Source organism: Hirundo rustica, chromosome 24, assembly GCF_015227805.2.
Source record: "Hirundo rustica isolate bHirRus1 chromosome 24, bHirRus1.pri.v3, whole genome shotgun sequence".
Taxonomy (NCBI): Eukaryota; Metazoa; Chordata; class Aves; order Passeriformes; family Hirundinidae; genus Hirundo; species Hirundo rustica.
In genome coordinates this window covers 5,324,018-5,345,130 of record NC_053473.1, presented here as the reverse complement: position 1 = coordinate 5,345,130, position 21,113 = coordinate 5,324,018, and the positions used below count along the sequence as shown (strand labels likewise).

The following is a 21,113-nucleotide window of genomic DNA, read 5'->3' as shown; positions in this document are numbered from 1 at the left end:
CGCCTTTTCCTACCACACAGGGATATCAGAAGGAGCAGCGTGTGCAGGCAGACAGATTTATCCACCTGCTCTACCTGGCAAAACTGATTGGGTTTGACAGACGTGCCGGCGCATTAATGACCAGTTTAGCACGGAAACGAGCGGAGCAGTGCTCCTCACAGATGTTAGGAGGAGAAGTTTATCTAAAGCATATTTTATGGCTGCGCAGAATGTATTAGATCAGCAGCCTCAAGAAAAATCACTACAGGCCCCATCCCTAACAAATACACACAAATTTCTAAAATCGAATAAAAGGAAAAACTCCCCCGAACAAAGCGTGACACGTTCCACAAAACAAATTCTTTGCTGCTGAGGTGACTTCAGCTCTTGGGTGAGGACTAAAGGGAGGAGAAAGGGGTGAGAAGCAGCTCCACACGACCCATCCGTGCAGATCAATCATTCCCAGGACCTGCCTTCCCCCTCCAAGCAAGTGATTTAAGTCCTGTTATTTTAGAGAGATCTCGAGACAGAGCAGCATTAATGGGCTCCACTGTCTGCAAAGTGCTCGTGCTTAGATACCCTCAAAGCTGAGCAAGAGAGGCACCAGGCTAAAAAATGTTCCCTCTCAAGCAAAACAGACTCGCGCTTGGATTGCACAGAAATTAAAGCAACAAAAGGTCTCTGAAGCCAATTGCCATCTAACTGAGAAACAGGCTCGTCACTCTGTACACCCATCTGGCAAGGACATACTTTCCATTTCAGCAAGTGCGAGGATGGGTGGACAGCGAGGGGAATGTGAAAGAGGCAGAGGAAGGAGAAGAATGCAAACCTGCGGGACAACACTGCTGCCCTGTTATGAATACTGTACTCTATTCATATGAAAATCCATACGGCTGCTACTGTTGCATGCACTCTTCTTACACAGCATGAAATTAAAATTCCTCCTCAGTCTCACATTGCCAGCACTACAGAGCAACTCCAGAGCAGGCGAGCAGACAATTTATCCTTTGGCTTCCTCAGACGAGCTTGTGCTGGGATTGGGAGCCAGTGGGGTGAGGGAGACGAGTCCATTGCCCACGGTGACAAATTCTGCTTCCCAAACAAATCCCGGAGAAATATTGCTGGCCTCGAGTCTGACTGTTGGTGTTCCTTTCCCGGTGCAGTCTCACATGTGTAATTCCCCCCAGGCCCCCCCTGCCACTTCCCTTCTTATCTTCCCAGAACAAACTCAACGTGCAGGCTAATTTCAAGGAGTGTTTCACCCAGCGTCCAGGCAAATGTCAGTGGATCTGCTGGAAATGCAAATTGAGACAATCATGCAAAAGAGGAGGGCTTATGGATTGTGCGGGAGGGCAACAGAAGGCAAATAAAAGCTGACAGGGAGAGGGAGCGGGGAACAAATCTCCCGTCTCAAGCTGTTGATCATTTGCACAAATGCCCGGCGAGCAGCAAAGACAGATTCCCAGAAATGCCCAAATCCCATTGATCATCACTGCTGAATTGTCTGCGTGCCTCCAAACCCCACCTCTCCCCAAGCTCCTAAACCAGCACTTCACTCCCACCCTTCCCACCCACTCCACGGGGTGTAAATGACAGGGAAGAGATGGAGAAGGGATCTGGAGCAGAACTGAGGAGCCTGGGAGGGGTTTTTTTGTGGTTTCCCAAATTCCAAAGAGCCATTGAGTTGTCAAAAGCAATTGCAGCTCTCACAGAAAGTGTTTTATTTTGTGCTTTTGAGAAAGTCGGGATAACTGTGAGATCATCTGGGGACAAAGTGAGGGGAAGATGCTGGAGACGAGAACTCGATTAGCTCAAACCCAGCCACGGGAGTTTTTCAGATACAAGCAAATTTGTTCGAATGTTTGCTCATTACGTGTGCGAAGAAACAGCAAGCAGGAGGACAGGATCTATACGATGTGCTGTAACACGATATAGAATTAATCCCCTCCGGTTACAAAATTCCATATAAATTGTGTGTGTGGGGGGGAGGGCGGTATCTGCTGTGTTATATTTTATCACACTTTCTGTCAAGATATCCCTGGCAGGGAACCCTTTTTTGGAGATGCAATCAGCACCGAAGCCTTGTTTGGGGAGGAAGATTGGAACTAAACAGCAGCAAACTGCAAAACATTCCTTGGGAGAGCTTTGGAGAGAAACCCCTCGGAGCAGGGTGAGTGGGGTCTGGCCTTCTTAAATCGCCTCATTTTATGGCTTTGCCCAGCCCCTGTGGAGCAGAGATGCTCTCAAGTTCTATTAACAGCAGCGCTAATCCAGGCTGGCTGCTTCAACCCTCCCCGAGCCCCCCTGGGACCACAAAACACTTCCCAAAAAGCATCCCACGAGAAGTTTGTCACCTCCCGGGTGACGCGGGGCAGCGCTCGCGTTTCACGCCCCGACTCACAAAGCCCGGATGGTCATCACCCCGTGGAGCGGGGCAGCGTGAGGAGGGCTGAGCTCCCCGTGCCACTCGGGGTGGGGACAGCGGGCTCCTCCCGTGCCGGCCTCTCTGAGTGCTCACGCTTGGCTGCGCCCCGCACTTTTGTGAGGCTCTCCGGTGTTTTTGGCAGCCACTGAACTGGAAGGAAAAGGGTCTGATTATCTCCTCCAGCACCTCAGTGGTGACCCAGACCACTGACCCCTTTCCTGTCACTCTACATTTGCTCTGGATGTTTTACACAGCGAGGGGGCAAAGCCTTCACAATTGATCCAAAGGCTCGGCGGTCACCACGTGATTTCGGCTCCATCTCTTGCTCGGGGGCTCTTGGTTTGCCTGTCCTCCTTCGGGGAGAGATCTGGGGGGCAGAGCTGGGGTCAGGACCTCCAGCACAGCCTGGGCAGTTCTCATTCACACAAAAGCTCCTCCATGTCCAGTGTCTGCTTAAAAGCCAGAAAATGTGGACAGAAAAAGTCGTCTTTGCTGCGCATCACAGAACCCCAGAATAGTTTGTGTTGGAAGAGACCCTAAAATCATCTCATTTCAAACACCCTGCCATGCTGGGGGCCATTCCACTTCCCCAGGTTACCCAGAGCCACATCCAGCCTGGCCCTGAACACTTTTAGGGACAGGGAGCCCAGATGTTGGCCCTGCCCCAAGATTAAAACAGCTGCACTGGGTTTGTGTTACCTGAGCTCTGAAACCCGGCCTGAAACCACTCGCTGCTGTTATGTGACACCAACCCTGACTCACAGCTTGGCCTGCAGCTTCAGGGTAAAGCTCCCTGCAGCATCCAGCAGCCATCCAAATCCCCCAAAGTTTCCCAGCCGTGCCTGATGCGAGCAGAGGTTTGCCAGCCCTTCCACGCCGAGCCCGGCGCGAGCAGATTGCGCGAAAGATGAAAAATTGCCATCTGGATTCCTGCGGCGGAGACAGCCAGGAAAGTTTCTGGAGGAGGCAGAGTTCTGTGGGAAGCTGCAGAGCCGTCCCTGCAGCGGCAGCTGCGGTGCCAGCGGAGCGCAGGGGGCTGCACAAGGCTCTGCCCCGGGACACAAAGGACACAAAGCCAGGAGCTCTGGCTCCAGACCAGCCCGGGCTGGGAGAAGCTGCCGCTCTGACAGAGGTTTGGCAGCCCGAGTGGGTTTGGGGTGGGGTCATTTAAAGACCTTTGGCCACGAGTCAAGGACACAGGGCTGGTCAGGGGTGGGGAGGGGACCCTGCCAGCCTTTTCCCTGCAACAGGAGAGAAGATGGGGGCTCTGACCAGAGTCGGGGACTCTCTGTGCAGCCTCTGGCACGTCCCTGTGTCCTCCTGTCTGGGTGTAAAATGGAGATAAGATTTGCCCTCATTTCCCTCCCTGGACCTGCTCTGGGGGGCTGTGGGCAGGGAACAGCAGAGGGATTTTCTCTGTGTTACTGCAAAATCAATAAATAATGCCCAGATCCCTGCTGATACCCCAGCAAAAAGCTTGAGCAGAAAGAGGAGAAAGGAGGTGAGAAAGGAGCTGGCACAGGTGCTCCTTCTGCTCCAGTAAAATGCATTTTAAAAGGAAAGTGTGGCTGGCCAGGCCCTGATGTCTCTCCCAAGAAGTTGTGGAGCAGTGGGGGTGCAGGGGACAGCCCCAGTGAGCTCTGGGCAGGGGGACAGGACAGGGACATGGTGGTGGCACAGGGTCCCCATGGATGCAGGGATGAGGACTCACCTGCAGCTGCTGGCACAGAGAGGATCCAGCCCCTCTGGAATAAATTCATCAAAGTGCTTTTAAATTAAGTGCGGTGCCCTCGGTGTGACCCCCGGGAGCGGCTGGAGCAGGCCTGGCTGCTGGGATGGAATTAAACACCAGCACGTGCGTCCTGTGCTCCGTGCAGCGCCTGCCTTCGCTCCCGCTCTTTGGGATGTGAGGGGAAGCTGCTCACGGCGCAGCCCTGCGTGACCCCACTCCCTTCCCCCTTCAGGATTTCGACAAATCCCACCTGTGCCTGCTCCACCTTCCTCTGCCATTCCTTCTCCCAGGAGAACACGCTACCTGGCCTCCTATTCCACCACCTCCTGCTCAGATCAGCTCCCCTCTGATGGAACACCGTCACCTGGAGCATCCCTGGGTCACACAGCCCCTTCTCGGTCCCTCCCTTTCCCGGGAAGCGGCTCTGTGCGTGCACAGCCACGCGTCCTCGCCATGACAGGTGCAATTTGGAGCAATTTCCCTGCCAGCCTCGCTGCAATCTCGTGTAAGCTCCCCCAAAAGGGGATCAGAGATCCCAGGGCGCCGTAAGGAATGCAAATCACATCCTCCCACGGTTCTGAATAGCGCAGGGGAGAGCAGCCAGAACCTGGGAAGGTGAGGTGGGATGGGATGGGATGGGATGGGATGGGATGGGATGATGGGATGGGATGGGATGGGATGGGATGGGATGGGATGGGATGGGATGGGATGGGATGGGATGGGATGATGGGATGGGATGGGATGGGATGGGATGGGATGGGATGGGATGGGATGGGATGGGATGGGATGGGATGGGATGGGATGATGGGATGGGATGGGATGGGATGGGATGGGATGATGGGATGGGATGGGATGGGATGGGATGGGATGGGATGGGATGGGATGATGGGATGGGATGGGATGGGATGGGATGGGATGATGGGCTGGGCTGGGCTGGGCTGGGCTGGGATGGGATCCATGGGATGGGATGGGATGGGGGTGATGGGATGGGATGGGATGGGATGGGATGGGATGGGATGGGATGGGATGATGGGATGGGATGATGGGATGGGATGGGATGGGATGGGATGGGATGGGATGGGATGGGATGATGGGATGGGATGGGCTGGGATGTCTGCCTGCTCCTCTTTGGGGATGCTCCCCTCAGCTCAGGCACACGAAGAGAGTGGCTGGGCAAGGGAAATCATTTGTTTGGACTGCTCCAGCTGGCAGCTCCCTGCAGGTCCCACGGTTAAAGGTGCTGGGGACCTGCAGGGAGGTGCCCTGTGTGGTTTTGTATTCGAAGGGTGTCACCAGAGCTGGGGTGATGATTGTGAGCTCACAGAGCCCCCAGCAGAGCAGGTCTGGGCTCCGAGGGAATGCCCAAAGGGTGGGAATGCAGAGAGAAGCCTCTGCATCTCACCTGGTGACTGCTCCCACCACCAGCAGCATCAACCTCCCAGTCCCACATCCCACTCATCTGCTCCATGTGGAGCAGCCAGCCCCAGGGACACCTCGTGGGGGTAGGGACAGGAGCTGAAACTTGTTCTGCTTCTCTCCCAGTGCCACCGAGCACCGACTAAAACCCAGCACAGCCAGCCCATGCATTAAAAATGTCTGCTCCTCGCAGCCCAAACCGCAGCTATTTAACAGCCCAGTTGGCAATTCCAGCGGAGCATTATAGCTCCAACATTCCCAGGCCCTTTGTTTAAGGTGGAGTTGAAATTCCTGGCTCTGGGTGAAGCCACTGGATGCTCCAGTTCTCACCCCAAACTCTTGGATCTGTGGGTGCAGAGCTGAACCCACCTCTGAATTTAATGTTTCAAACCTCGTCTCTACCCAGCAGCACAAAGTCCCCAGCACTGAGCAGCGCCACCAGGAGAAGCAAGAAATGGAAAATCCAAATGCAGGGAGGCCCAGAAATAAAGAGTGAGGGAGCAATGAAATATTTTTACTTTGTTATCCTTACGGGGTGTGAGTTGGGAGAAAGTTCCCAGAGGGCACGTGAAACTTCTGCCAGCTCCGTTTCCCTTTCAGAAACCCCCGGCAGGCTGGCAGAGCCCTCCAGATTAAGCAGGGATTTGCTTCTTCTGGGATTTTGCTGTAATCCAAACCGCAATTCCCCGATAAGCCGTTACCACGTTTGTGAACCGACGTGTCCCAGATGCTCAGGCTGCCAGGAGAGCCCACGAACCAATTCCTGCTGGGAAACGGCGGCCGATTCCCAGCGCTGCCAATCTCCCTCTTGTGAGCAAAGGCAGCAGGAGCAGCACGGCCAGGTAAGAACACGACAGCCCTGGGGTGTCTGTCACGTCCCAGAGAACTTTTGCAATATTTATCTGCCTGGCACGTGGGGACCACGCGTGCCTGCACCGCCAGGGACACACAGGGGAGCACGCACAGCATGGGGAAAGGCTGATTTGGGAGAGAAATCCTCCAAAAAACCCACTCTGCCTTTCTAAAAATTACACCTTATATTCAGATTAAAACTCCTTTAACGTTTTGGCATCCCATCCCCTTCAAAAACCTCCTTTGCCATAGCAGCGCTCACATAAAAAGCCGCATTTTTTGGGGGGGAATGCATTCCCAAAAATGCATTTCCAGCTGCTCCCAGGGCTCAGGAGAGCAGAGTGGGGCAGAGCCTGTGAGCACAGACCCTGAGCCTTGGCCCTGCACAGCCAGGGAGCAGAGGAGCCGAGAGCACACGGCACAGGAGGAGCCTCCTGGGCGCTGACATCCAGATCTACCTGCACAGCATTGAGCTGGACTAATACTGAGTCAAAATACGCAAAAATCGTTTGAGGAGGGATTATTTTCCAGCACTGATGGGAAATGGATTTTGTTGTTCAGACGGGAGCAAGGGAAAGCAGGTCCCTCTCCTCTCCCCAGGGCACTGCAGGGGTTTGGAGCTCCCCTGCCCAGATTCACCACTCCTGATGTCCCACCCCAGCAGGAAAATTGTCAGGGCTGCCAAATCACCCCCTCCTCTCTCCCCACCCACCTCCCCCTGCAATCAATCCTTGCTCAGCACCTCTTTCCTTCCCCTTCCAAGAACATGAGCCCCAGGAGAACTCAAACCTCACTTTAAACAAAGCCTGACACGTCTTGAAACAATTATTGCCCATCCTGGGGGAGGAGGAGGAGGGCTGGCAAAAGATTATTTTGGGAGATTAGGTCTGGAGTGACTGACAAACCGATACGCAACAGCGTTTGTTTTTAATCTGAAACAGGTTTGGGATAGAATTGAGGGGAAAACAAAACAAAACAAAACAAAACAAAAAAACCCTGCAGCCACCCACTGCCAAGAGCTGCTGGGAGGCAGGGGAGCTGCAGCCAGCAATACCAATGTCCATCTCAGTTACCAGCCTCCCTCTCCCTCACAGGACACTCGTCCCTGTCCCCAGCCTGGAACGTGCTCTCCCTCCCTCCCTGGGGCAGGGACAGACCCACGGACACTCTGGAGAAATTGTGCCGCTCCTGGGGCATCGCCCACGGACCCCCAGAGCCCCCCAGGCCACAGGGGCTTGAGGAAGGTGATTTTTGCTCTGGGACACTCCAGTGAAGTCAAAACATTTTCAGTCATCGTTGGGTTTCCGTTTGTTTATTGGGGGTTTTGTTCCTGTCCAGCCCAGGGGAAGGGCCAGGGGCTGCACCCCACAGCTCCCAGCCCAGGGATTCCCCGGGCTCCAACCCCTGCATCACACCAATAAAAACACCAGCAGATGAGCAGGCACACACCAGCTGCGGGAGCAGCGGGGGAATTAAATTAATCCCTTCATTATCAACCTGACCCCTGGAAAAAAAAAGTCTGAAGGAATGGCTGTGAAGGGTCAGAGCGCTAAAGCCACCAGCTCAGCTCCCCCAGCATCTGCCAGCGCAGCCGGGCTGGGCTCTGATCCCCCTGCCCCAGCTGGCCCCGGGGCCAGGCTGTGTCCCCTGGCAGTGCCCCGGGCACAGAGCTGGGCACAGCCAGGCTGGAGGGGAAAGGAGCGGGGAAAGGCAAAACCACACGGCTTTTACAGCAGGGGCACCTTGTAAATCGCTTTCTTTACATCCTGAGCACAAATCCAGCCCAGCAGCAGGGGATGGGCCTTTCCTGGGCACCTGAGGGTTGTTTTGTTTTTTTTTTTCTTGCCCGTTTCTTGCTGGTTTTGGAGGAAATTTAGTGGTTTTCCTTTCACTGCCCCTGTGTTCCCCACAAAGACCTGGCTTGGAGTCTGTCAGTGCTGAGTGAGGCAATGCTGGAGGCCTCTGGGGAGATTTAAATATTAGAGGAGCTTTGGATGGGAAGCAGCGATGGGAAGGGGAAAGGAGGTGAGGATGAGCCCCTGAGGGGATTTTGGGGAGATCAGCCACCAATGCAGCTCCAGTGGAAAACCCAAAGTGTCACAGTGCCTGGGGTCTGACAGCCACACTCGCTGCAAAATTCACAGGAGACAGCTCAGCAAACACCCCAAAACCTGGATCCCACAGAGAGGGGAGGCTCCAACCTCTGCCCACCCTCCAAACCTGCCCAAACCTTCCCCCCAAAAGCTGCCAAGTCCTCTCAGAGACACGGCCGTGCCTGCCCCAGGTGCTGCCCACAGCTAAAGGTGGCTCAGAACTGACAGCAGCTGCCTCCGTTCATCTTCTAGCAGATTTTTAACGCAGATTTGAAGAAGTTTAAAAAAGCCATGCCCCAAATCCAGCCCAAAGACACTCGAAGGCAGCGCCATGCACAGGATCCTCGGGGATTTCCTGCGTGGAGCAGCCGGGCCACCAACAGTGCCAGCAGTGTCACCTGCGCTGGGGCAGGGGACAGGCAGCACCCCGGGGCCAGATGCCACATGGCAGAACAAAACCAGGCTCCCAGAGTGGAGGGATTTCTGTCCCTGCAATCCAATCCCTTCCTGGCCCCGCTGCCATGGAGAGGCTGCTGCCAGCAGATCCCCTGGAAAAGTCTGGGGGAGGCAACAACAGGGAAAAAAAAAGAAAAAAAAAAAAAAAAAAACCAACCAAGAAACAGCTCTCCTTCTTGAGATTAATATCTCCCGTTTAATTTGTTTTGAAGAATAACAAGCAGGGAGCCAAAGGCAGAGAGCTCCGGCTCCAGCACGATCCTGGTGGTCCTGGATGGGAGGGAAGGGGCAGCGCACCTGGGGAGGGGGGATTGGCACGGGGGGTGCTGCCTGCTACTCCCAGCACGGACAGGCAGCTGAAAGCAGATTTATCTGCTGGATAATAAAGGCAAAAGATTCTCAAAAGGGACGAGTTTCGAGCCAAATCGCCGGGCTCCTGCACTTCTTTCTTTAATCCCTCTCGAAACTGTCAGTATTAGATGGGGAGAGGAGGAGGACGGGGGGAGATCTTCACCCAAAAAGCAGCAGAGCAGCCGCGGCTGGAGCTCCTGTGGCAGCCAAGAGCTGCAGAGGTGCCTCCGAGGCACAAAGAGGGGATTAAGGCTGAAAGGCCGGGCTAAAGGAGGCTGCAGGAGAGGATGGGAAGAGCGCAGGGGAAACATTCCTGGATGTCTGACAAGGAGATGAAGTGACCATCTGGGTGAGGGGAGGGAGGGCAGGGTGCCAGGGCAGCCGTGGGAAGGATCAGGGGAGGGCAGGTCCTCCCTGCTCCCAGCCTCCTCTTCCTCCTTGGGAGGGGGAAAGCGCCAGGCTGGAGCGGCCAGAGGGGCACAGACACATCAGTGCTGTGTGCAGGGTTTGTTCACCCAGCCAGAGAACCCTGTGGTGGGAGGGACCTTAAATCTCACCTCATCCCATCCCAGGGTGCTCCCAGCCCTGTCCAGCCTGGCCTTGGGCACTTCCAGTGATCCACAGCTGCTCTGGACACCCCGTGCCAGGGCCTCCCCACCCTCCCAGGGGAGGATTTTTCCCAAAATCCCATCCGTATCTGCTCTCTTTCAGGTCGAAGCCATTGCTGTCCTAGCCTGGAAGCAGCAGCAGAGCAGGGAGCGTCCCAGCTGTGCTGTCCCAGCCCTCTGAGCCTCCTCATCCTCACAGCAGGCACAGGATGAAGCTCTCCCTCCCCTGGAGCAGGGGGATGCTGTGATGGCAGAGGGCAGCGACCAGCGCGGTTTGATGGTTTGATAAAGGCCCAGCTGGTGCTTCCCTCACCTGCTCCATGCCCTGGGAGCGTGACAGCAGGTTTTTGGGGTTTGGGGACTGGGACACTGCTCTTTTGGGAACAGGACCAGGAGCCGGTGATTCATTTGTCACAGGGCCCTGGGCAGCCGCCAGACATTAACGACTCCTGGCAAGTGCTGAGCCGGGTCAGATCCAAAGCGCTGACCCCAAAGGGAGAGCTCCGGCTTTCCGCAGCAGCAGCCCCCGGGAGGATCCTGCTCTGCCTCTGCAGGAGGCACGGAGGAGCCGAGTGGGAAATGGGCAGCGCCTCTCTCCTGCTCCCCGACCCGCATCCACCGCAGGCACCGCCGCCCGCGCCCCGGGAGGAACCAGAGCCTCATTGATGTGTGAATTATGAATGAAACCTCGAGCTTTTAAACTTTTAACCTTAAGACTTAATTTAGCCAGAGACGCGGCGGGAAAGAACAATGGTTCGGGGGAGGGAAGGCGCTGGATTTGCTGGGCTTTGAAAACACGCGCGGGTTTCAGATGGATATTTCGTTTTCTGAGCCGTTCCCAGGGGCGAAAGGAAACCCTGATCCACGCTGACCAAAGCTGAGGGCTGAAATCTGTGTTACCCCGAGCCCGTGGATGAGGCTGATCGACACCGACAGCATCCCTGCTCCAACCGCAGCTCCTCCCTCCGCCGGGTTTCCGATTTCAAGGCACGCTCCGGGATGCTTTGGCGCTGAGCGAACCCTGAACATCGCCCCGAACATGTTTGTGAGTTTATCCCCGACCCGCGGCACCGAGAGCCGGGGCCCAGGAGAAAGCTGAGGGAAGCAGCAAAGCGGAATTCGGGAGATTCGCTGGACAGGGGTCAGGGAAAGAAAACCAGGGTGGGTCAGGCTGCTGAAAACAGCCCTCATTAGAAGAATAAACTGTATAATGAAGAGGTTGGAGGTGCTTTGCCAGGGCTGGGGAGGGGCTGCTAAGCCTTTTAAATCCCCCCCTGTTCCCCCTCGGCTGGAGCTCACCCAAACCTCGCCTCGCTGACCAGAGCTCAAGGAGGTTTTGTTGGTTTTCCAGACAACCCCGGGCACATTGCTGCCGTCAGAGCTGGCACGGAGCTGGGGCTGAGCAGAGCCAGGAGCAAAGTGAGCCAGGGAATCCAGGCTGCTGCCCTGCAAGGGGGCATTCCCCGGGAGAAGGAACCGGCATTCCCAGCTGGGAATTGCCTGAGGAGAAAACCCAAACCGTGCAAAGGCAGCCCGGGAAGAGCACAGAGCTGTCACAGGAATGCAGAATCCCAGGATGGTTTGGGCTGGAAGGGACCTGAAAGCTCATCCCATCCCTGGAAGGGACCTGAAAGCTCATCCCATCCCATCCCATCCCATCCCATCCCATCCCATCCCATCCCATCCCATCCCATCCCATCCCATCCCATCCCATCCCATCCCATCCCTGCCACGGCAGGGACGCCTTCCACCGTCCCAGGCTGCTCCAGTCCTGGGACGTTTCCAGGGATCCAGGGGCAGCCACAGCTTCTAAAAACATCTGAAATCATCACGTGAATCCTCCAGCTCCCAGAGGTCCGAGACCCGAGGGCAGGACCCGTCACAGGTTGGGATGGAGCAGGGCTGAGCACAAAAAGCAGCTAAGAAAAGACGAGAGGAGCAGAGCCGGGGTTTGCCCATCGCTTCTGCTGCTGCTCAGGGGGAGGAAGCAGCCAGAACTGGGGCAGAAGAGGCAACGCCACCCTTGGGAGCACAGGGATTACACATCATGAGCCAGCAAAGCTCCTCGTTTTCAAAGGAAGGGGAAAAAAAAAAGCTTAAAGAAAAGTTAAAAAAAAAAAAAAAAAAAAAAAAAAATCAATCAGCCACAAATTATAAATAAAAGAGATGAAAGTTAAGAGCGAAACGAAACAAAGCCCCAGGTGGCCTCTGCCTGGGGCACTCCTGCTAATTTTAGTTCCTCAGCTCTTCCCGGAGCCGTCTGGTTCCATGACTGCACAGTTTCAGAGCATTTTCTGCAACTCCCAAAAATGTTCCACGCTGGGATGGGGCGGGAAAGGGGAAGGTGAGGAAGGGGGCTGTGACAAACCCGGTGGGACCCTGGGGTGGCCCAAGGGCTGGCTGCTGGCCCCGTGAGCCCAGCCCAGCCCTCCCCAAACCGCGGGGATTTGGGACCATCCCAGCGTGGATGTGCCTGTCCCAGCTGCCTCCTGCTCACTCTTTGCTGGGATTCCCTCCCACAGACCCCACCAGAGCCTGCACAAAGCACCCCCAGCCCCGTCCCCAGCCCAAACCACGCCGGCTCTGGGGCTGTTGGGAGGGGGCTTGCCCGGGCACAGCCCTTGGCAGCCCCCACGTTTATTCCACAGAGAGAAACTGCAGCAGCCTCCCTCACAGCAGCATCCTGTCCAGCAGCCTGGATTTAAATACCTAATGAAGGAATAAATCTGCGAGCTGCAGACATTTACTGCCTCCTTATTCACACAGAGCCTTTGTGGGGCTGGGGGGGCCCCGGCACCTGCTCCAGGAAGGGGGAATGGATGAGGCAGCATCCCATGAAATGAGAGCCTCTACCTGTCAGGGGGATGCTGAGCGCTTGCAGCCCCCACATCCCCCCCAGGACTCGGCAGTGCCACGACAGGATGCAGAACTCTCTCAGCAAGGACCTTCCCCGGGGGCTCCGGAGCCGCAGCGCGCCGGGGGGCCAGGGATGGACGGGGTCACTTTGCTGCTGCGTGACACGGCTAGGAATTTTCCCCTCTGCTTTGAATCCCCCCCAGGCAGCGTGTCAGAGGGTAGAGGTCGTGAACTCGGCCCAGGCACAGGCAGGGCTGGAGGGCTGTGCTGAAACAGGGACTCAGAGGATGGAGATCCCGAGGGGGCAATCCTACAGCATCCCACAGCATCCCAGAACATCCCAGAGCATCCTACACCATCCTACAGCATCCCACAGCATCCCAGAGCATCCCAGAACATCCTACACCATCCTACAGCATCCCACAACATCCCAGAACATCCCAGAACATCCTACAACATCCCAGAGCATCCCAGAGCATCCCAGAACATCCCACAGCATCCTACATCCCACAGCCCCCACAGCATTCTATAGAATCCCACAGCACCCCACAGCATCCTGCAACATGTCACAGCATCCCACAGCCCCACAACATCCCACAGCATCCCAGAGTGTCCTACAGCATCCCAGCCATCGTTTGGATCGCAGCTTTGCCTCCCCCACCTCCCAAGCACAGCCCAACTCCTCCTGCCCTTCCCTGCCCCTTTCCCTGCCCCTTTCCCTTTCCTTTCCCTGCCCCTCTGCCTCCCCTCCTCCCCGCGATACCAAAGGTCGGGTTTGACATTCAGGGGTCAGGAGGAAGAAGTGGAGCAGGGTCAGGGCTGAGGGAAGCACACAGGGGAGGAATTTCACCTCCCCGAGTGTTTGCTTCCATGAATCAACAGATCCAGAGCTCCTGCCTGGAGTGGGGGAGCTGAGCTGGGCCAGGGCAGTGCAGAGAGGATCTGTGGGGACCGAGAGGAGCTGTTCTGGTCTCCCACCCCACAGCTACAACTCCTCTCTCCTGAAGCTTCTTCCCTTTTTGTTTTGGCTTAGCCCAAGCTGCTCAAGATGCCAGCAAAAAAAAAAAAGAAAAAAAAGAAAGAAGCCCACTGAAATGCCAACCCCCAGAGCAAAGCTCCAGCAGAAATGGAGCGAGAGGAAATTAAAGATGTGCTTCACACATCTGGAGTTCCCGTGTTCTGTCTGCAGAGCCCAGCGAGGCAGATGGAGGCAGGGAAGGTCCTGCAGGTTCCTCTCCAGGTGCCCCTTCAGGAGAGGGAGTTTGGCTCGTGTTGCCTCTTCCCCAGCAGGGAAAAGTGAATAAATCCATCACCCCACAGTGCTGATGTCATCACCGTGCCCTAAACAGCAGCCTTTGGGGTTTTTCCTTTAGTTCACGTTATCGCTGCACTCTCTATCTGCCAGACACATCCATTAGCTCTCCCTGCCCAAACTCCTCCACAGCCAGGCCTGGGCACTTTGGGAATCCCTGGGAGGATTCCTGCCTGCCCGAGGCTTTCACACTGGGAGGCACGAATAATTCCTGTGCTCGGGAGGGGAGGGATGCACAGGGTGGATAAAGAGAGCAGAGAGCCAGGGATGAGCTGGAACGTCCCCTCTGGAGCACAGGGACACAGCAGCTGCCCCACGTGGAGAGGGGCCATCCCCATCCCCGAGCCTGGCAGCCCCCTTCCCCATTCCCGGGGAACGTGGAGATCTCCTTCCACGCAGGAAGTGCAGCTGCAATTGGGAAAAGTGCTGCGAGAGCAAAAAGAAGAAAGCTGTTTTCATGTAAATGTCCCCAGTAATAAAAGTGAATGAAGAAAGCGACGCATCCAAACAAGAAATAGTACATTTGTGCTGGAGAAGCAAAAATGATTCTAAAAAAGAGAGCTTTATCAACAATTTCCAGAAGGCATCGGCTGCTCTTTAATGCTCCTCGAGGAATAACAGAGCTCCTGCTGGACCTGGGCTGCTTGGTGCCTCTGATCACAGGGCTCTGAACAAGCGGGGCTGGGTACAGCACACTTGAAAAACACGAAACTTGTTTGTTTTCTCGAGCCGACACCGAGCTGCCTTTCCCTCCCCAAACCTGCTGTTTGTCCTGCTCCTGCTGCGCTTCCCTGGCAATCCCCAGGCTGGGGCTGCTGGGATCAGCCAAACCCCAGCCCCACACCCTGCCACGGCCAAACTCCCCGAAAACCGAGGGCAAATAACGAAAATTGTGCCCCGTGCAATGGGACGTGCTTTGCTCCAAAAACATGCAGTATTTAAAGGTGTTCATCAGTTGATGGCTAGCAGTGAAGGTCAGTGTTTATCTCGCTCTCTTTGCACCCTGGATCACAAACTCTCAGCCTGTGCAGCCAGCAGGTGCAGTTATCCCTTTTCCTGGTGGGAACACGGGGGCAGAGAGCAGCTCGTGTGTCTTTGGAACTCCCTCAGTTCCCCGCTGTACCTGGACCTTCCAGATATTCAAATTGTTTATTCTTCTCTCAGTAACGAGACCGAGTTGCTGGCGTGACAGGCTCTGCACAGAGAAGAAAAGCAGGGAGGGTCACAGCCCGCTGCCCTTTGGCTCCAAAGCTCTGCAGAACGGTTTAGCCCAAATAAACTCCAGGCCTGCGATTGGCCTGAGAGCCAGGAGAAAGGAGAAGGCTGGAGCAGGGACTCTGGTTTCATTCCAGCGCCGTCATTCGCGAATTTAAGCAAGGCCAGGGTACCTTCGCTTGTGCTGTGGTGGGAAGTTGAGAGTGAGGAGCTTGAGGAGCATCGGAGGCGGCGGGGAGGGAAGAGGCAGGGGATGCTCGGCTCTCCCTCTGGGGCAGGGCAAACCCCGCGTTCCCCTTTTTCCTGCGCTCTCAGCAGCTCAAGGCACCGACTCTTGTTCTTTCCGGGGATCTGTGATCGGCATCCTCTCCAAACAAATGCAGATCACGCTCTAAGCTGGTGAAAATGACCAAGTTACGGGTGCTGCTGCTTTTAATGAGCTGTCGGGGGCAGAGGGACCCAGGCAGGACAAACAATTGCCACCTCCGGCCCCGCAGCGCCCGGTGCTGCTGGCTCCCAGCTTTCCAGGATGCTCAGGCTGGTTTGCCTAAGGCCTGCAGGCAGGGTTATGAGATTAAAGCCCGGCACACAATAAATAATTTACCAGCTAACCACAAAAACAACAACAACAACGAAAAACAAAACACCAAAAACTAAAACCTTTTCCCGTGCTGTATAGGAGCGAGGCCGTATGATGAGTACATTCATTTTACATTCATTTTAAATGCACATGGATCTGTTTGATGCAGAGCCGTGTAACCGAGCGGGAGGAACAACAGGAGAGGCGCAGGGCACCGCGACAGGGGCTGGCGGGACAACTGCTGCTGACGAAGCCTCTTGCTAATTACTGCAGCCTCTCCGTGCTGCTGCCTGTGCTCCCTGCCCAAGGAATCACAATCCTAAAGCCTCTGTTCCCCCCCATCACCCCCTGCTCCAGCAGGCTCCCCAGTATGAACTGGGGGTGAGTGGGAGCCTCTCCCTCAGCTCAGGAGCAAACCCCGTGGCAATGACAGCTTTGGGTCACACCCCAGGCAGGGCTCAGGTTCAGGGGTATTTTTTGCTCAGGTCACAGCCAGGGAAGCCCACGGCCCTTCCACAGCTCCAGAGAATGCTGGTGGAGAATCCCCCGGGGTGCTGCACCCCCAGGAGCCGCGCTGGGGCTCCTCTCCCTCTCTCATTTCCAGGCTGGGCTGCCCGCAGGGAGCTCCCCGAAGGAAAGGCAGGGTCCTGCCTGCCCACGCAGCTCGGCAGGAACGGGAAAAGGCTCATGAAAGGCAGGGGGAGGCGTGGAGCCCGTGCATCGTACCGGGAGCGATGGACCCGGCTGGGCTGATGGATCCAACACCCCAAACCCGGCAGAGCTCTGCGACCCTGCTCGCTGCCGGCAGCAAGAGGCGCCCGTGGCCACAGCGGGCTGTAAACTCCACCAGGGGACGGAGGGAAGGTCAGAGGGAATCATCAGACACCCGGGGCCACCCCAAACCGCCGCCGTGCTGCCCTTCAGTGGCGTCTCACCCCCCGAGTGTCCCCAAATCCCGACCTATTTTTTTTGCAGCAGCAGCTCGGGGGCCGTGGAGGAGCCCAGGACTCTCCCTGCACATTCCCCCGCCTCATTTGTGGTTTCCACATTTGTTTTTTCTGCCTCGAGGAAGCATTTAGAGAAGCAACACAGCCTGGGCTTCTCACAGTGTTTCTTGCCACCCAGGGATTTAAGATCTTACAAATGGACCAAAACCTGTGTTGTTTTGACCTCTGAGGGTTTTAAAAGCCTGCAGAAAAAAAATGTGTTTATAGTAAAGAAAGCATGAACTTCTTGACTGACGAGTAGAAAGGCAGGAGTCTGACAGAGCCCTGCCCCCAAACCCAGCAGCGTCCAGAGCTGCGACTCCTCCAGCTTCACGCTCCAAGGAGAGCAGGGACAGGCGGGCAGACCAGCAGGAGCTCACAAAAGACTTTGGAATTTTGTGATATTTTTCACCAAGACCATTTCAAGTAGAAACTCATTTACTGAACTTGATGAAAACGTCGTGAAACGGGGGAGGAATAACTTCTGCCTCACTTGACGCTCGTGAGGGAGATAATACCTCCGAGAGAAGGTGTGGGGATGAATTGTCTCTGAAATACGTTCAAGATAAAAACCTTGTTTGGATGGGGCGCTGAGCAGCCCGGTCTGGCTGAAGGGGCAAATCCCTGCTCATTGCAGGTCTAAATGGCCTTTGAAGGTCCCTTCCATCCCAAGCCATTCCACGATTTCAGAGGCAGGATGGATTCCAGGAAGGAAGGATTGCATGGATAAGGCTGCTCAGTGCTCCCAGCTCCCACTAACCCCGCTTGATTTAGAACTGAACCAAACTGCTGCCCTCCAAAATTTCGGGTTGATTTTTCAAGGTGCCTGAACCTGCGTAAAACCCAGAGTCATCCCCATCCCCTGAGCCAAGAAATGAGATTAAAGCAGCCTCCGAGCTCACCTGGCTCCGTTTCACATCCCCAGCATTTCCTGAACACCTGCCCCTTCGCTCTCCAGCAGCTATAAAAATATCTGCCAGCTTCTGGCTTTCTTTCTGATGTGACCTGCTCTGGCAGGCGCCAGATAAGAGAGCCAGGGAAGGGAGGCTGGGGGGAGAGAGGCCAATCTCATGCCATTAAGAGGTGGCAGGGACATTCCTGAGTGCTCAGACCCATGGTCTAGAGGCACTTGGCAGCTCTGCCCCGTCTCCAGCCCCAAAACCACTCCAGTGCTCTCCTCTGGCTTCCAGCACTTTCCCTATTCCCTTGCACAAATTACGATTAATAAGATTCCAACTTCTGGCTAAGAAAAATAACAAATGTGAGGGACCGTGGGGCATTTTGGGGACCCATTTCCGTGGTTTGGCAGCACAGATGGAAGCAAAGGGAATTATTTTCTGAGGCTGGGAAATCCTTGTTTAGGGAGAAAAGAAATCCCATCTCCTCTGACCACAGCAGCAAGTACAGTACTGAGCAAACACCCCCTTATTTCGCATCCAAGGGCAAAAATCAGACTTTTTTTTTTTTTTTTTTTTCTCAGACCTTTCAATTAAACAGCTTCTTCAGCCAAACAAGAGCCATCTGCCCCCTCACACCTCTGCTGGGATGTGGGGCTCTGCGCTCCGAGGGTGATGGATTGACCACGGAGCCGCCAGAGCCCCTGACCTCCCAACCTACAGCTAAAACCAGGCAAATCCTTTGGAAGGCGCCTGCAAAAGGATGATTTTCATCTGCTCACTGACAGCCTGGTGTCCTCTTGGCTTCTCCACACGCTGATGCAACCGAGTTTTTCCTGAAGTGTCGCGGGATGCGCGTGCGGGGGCCGAAATGAAGGATTAATTACCGGGATGAGATAACCATCCACAGAATGAAGTCATCTAAGGACAGGTTCTGACATATATATTTCATTGTGAAAGTCCTCCTTTATTCCCACTAATGGAACAAATTAAATCAGCCAAGCTGAATAAAACTCTCACGTCCCAAGACGTAACAGCGCACTTAAAAAGTTCTCCGCTCCTCTGGCGGCGCAATCCAATCACTGACGGCTTGGAAAAGTGGAGGTGAGGAGCAAGGACAGAGTTCAGGGATTCGGCAGGTGACAGCAGCGTGTTTCCCACCGTGAAGAGTCCCTGCACTGTGTGTTTCTCTGTGGACCCCTGCAGACAGATCCCGAGCAGCTCTTTGGGAGTGACCTCACACCCCAGCACGGATTCGAGCCACATCCAGTGCGGCTGCTCTTGGGGACGGAGTGTCACACCCAGGACAACGTGTGACACCCATTTTCCAGGAGAATCGGAGGTGATTTCACTTGCACACTTTATCCTTCACCTCAGGGCACCTGAAATAACCACACCTGGGCTCTTGCCTGCGGCACTGCAACACCTCCACGTCTCCAAGCGCTCAAATTAAAACCTCATCACCACTGAGCAACTCAGCGCTGGGTGAAACCCAGGTACAGCGTCACTGTTCCAGCTTTTCCCTCGCCTGTACCACCCAGGAGCATTCCCAGCTCATGGGAAGCCAGGCAAGGCTGCAGGAACTGCATTTTTTTCCTACAGCCGGCATAAACAGCATGATGGAAACATAATACCTAGATGGCGACTGGCAGACAGAGCAGAGACATTTATTTGTTCTTGATCACAAACAATGTCCTGCATTGACAAGCTGAATGAAGGGCACTTCACTGATTTATTAGACCTAATAAGAAACAGACCTCTCGGGATGAAATACAAGATTGATTTTTAGTGGCGAGCCTTGCTGCCGTGGCAGGCGCGGGGCTCAGGCTGATGAGATGGAACCAGGCGTGCGCAGGGACACGGGGCTGACACAGCTCTGCTGGGCCAGGGGAATAAAAGGGACGATCGGCACGGGGAAGGGGAGACGGGATGGAAACATGGCAACGACAGCCCTGCACGCTCAGGGCTCCTCTTTTCTCCCTGCAATCCTCCTCTCTCCCACTAAGGCTGTGGATCCTAAGAGCAGCAAACCTCTGGGAAGTTCAAGGGCAACTCTGGGGGAATTCCTGGGAAAACTCCGAGCCAGAGCCTTCCCATGAATCTGCCTTCCAGAGGAGCCCCTCTAAGCGCAGCAAGTGCCATTTCCACATCAGCCTCAGCACCTCCCAGGCACGCCACATTAGCTGAGTTCCGTGGATGCCGTTTTCCATCAGGAAAAAGACAACTAGCACAGCAGTGCTTAGCTTGAGGCCCTATTAATAGCAGTTCTAATTATATGGCTGCAAATTTAATTCATGGCAATGATTAGTGTCAAAATCAAAGGCATCACACATCAATATTGATAGAATTGTATGAAGCCCATAAACAGAACAAGCAAGCTGACACATCTCCCCCCAACACTTAGTTGCCATTTACTGTTGCATTAATGTCCCTTCTCATTTTGCTTGATGGAAATGGTTTTATTGGAGGAATCCACGGCTCGGAATGGTTATGCCTCCAGCATGAGCCCCTTTCCCCTCCCTCCCACAGCCAGGAGGCTGAGGTGCTTTGGAAAGAGAGCGGGAGGGAGAATTTCATCCCACGTACCTGCGCTTGAGCCAAAGGGCCGCAGCATCAGCAGCGTTTGCTTTTCACCCACTTTGAGACAATTCCTGGGGAGCAGAACCAGCAGGAGCTGGGAATGTGGCAGGAGCAGTGAGGTGAAGAGCCAAAGGCAGGAGGACACCAGTGTTTCCAGTAAGGAATTCTCACTGGGGGAGCACGGGCAAATTTGAAAGATTTCGGAGCCACCTCCCTGACTTCCCTCCAGCTACACAAAAATGCTTTCCCTGAAAGCCCAGACGGAGCCAGCAGCTTGTTTCCAAAGGAAACCAGCAGCTGTGGGCGAGGGAATAGGTGTGACAAAGCTTTCAGACATTGACTGTGTGGGTAGCTCTGAGACGGAGGAGGACACGAAGGAGATCAGGTGGAAAAGGCGTCTCCACAAATCCCCGGCGCTTGCAGAGGTGCTGAGCATTTCACAGATGGGGAAGGAGAGAGAAGGAGAAAGTCCTGGGCAGCCTGAGCACTTGCTGACTAGGAGACATGTCTGGTTATCTTGGAACAGGCACGAAATCTGGAGACAAGCTGTTAACGTCCCCTGGGTCTCGCCTCCTCGGCAGCCAGAGCCCCTCAGCTCCGCGCAGAGCTGCTTCCTACGCCTCACCTGGGCTCCCTCAGGCCATGGAATAGATAATCACACGTGTCAAACGAGGGAAAATCTGCTAATGGTGTAGACAGAACTGCGAGAGAGAGAACAGCAACATCCCCAGCCCCACCACACACGGGAGGATGGGACCATGATTGTTCCGGTTAAT

General features: G+C 55.1%; 1 protein-coding gene across 7 annotated transcripts in view; it reads right to left on the bottom strand.

The window, feature by feature from the left end:
* Positions 1-21,113, bottom strand: part of PLXNA2 (plexin A2) — a 155,847-nt gene that overhangs the window by 110,681 nt on the left and 24,053 nt on the right. The window lies entirely within an intron of this gene.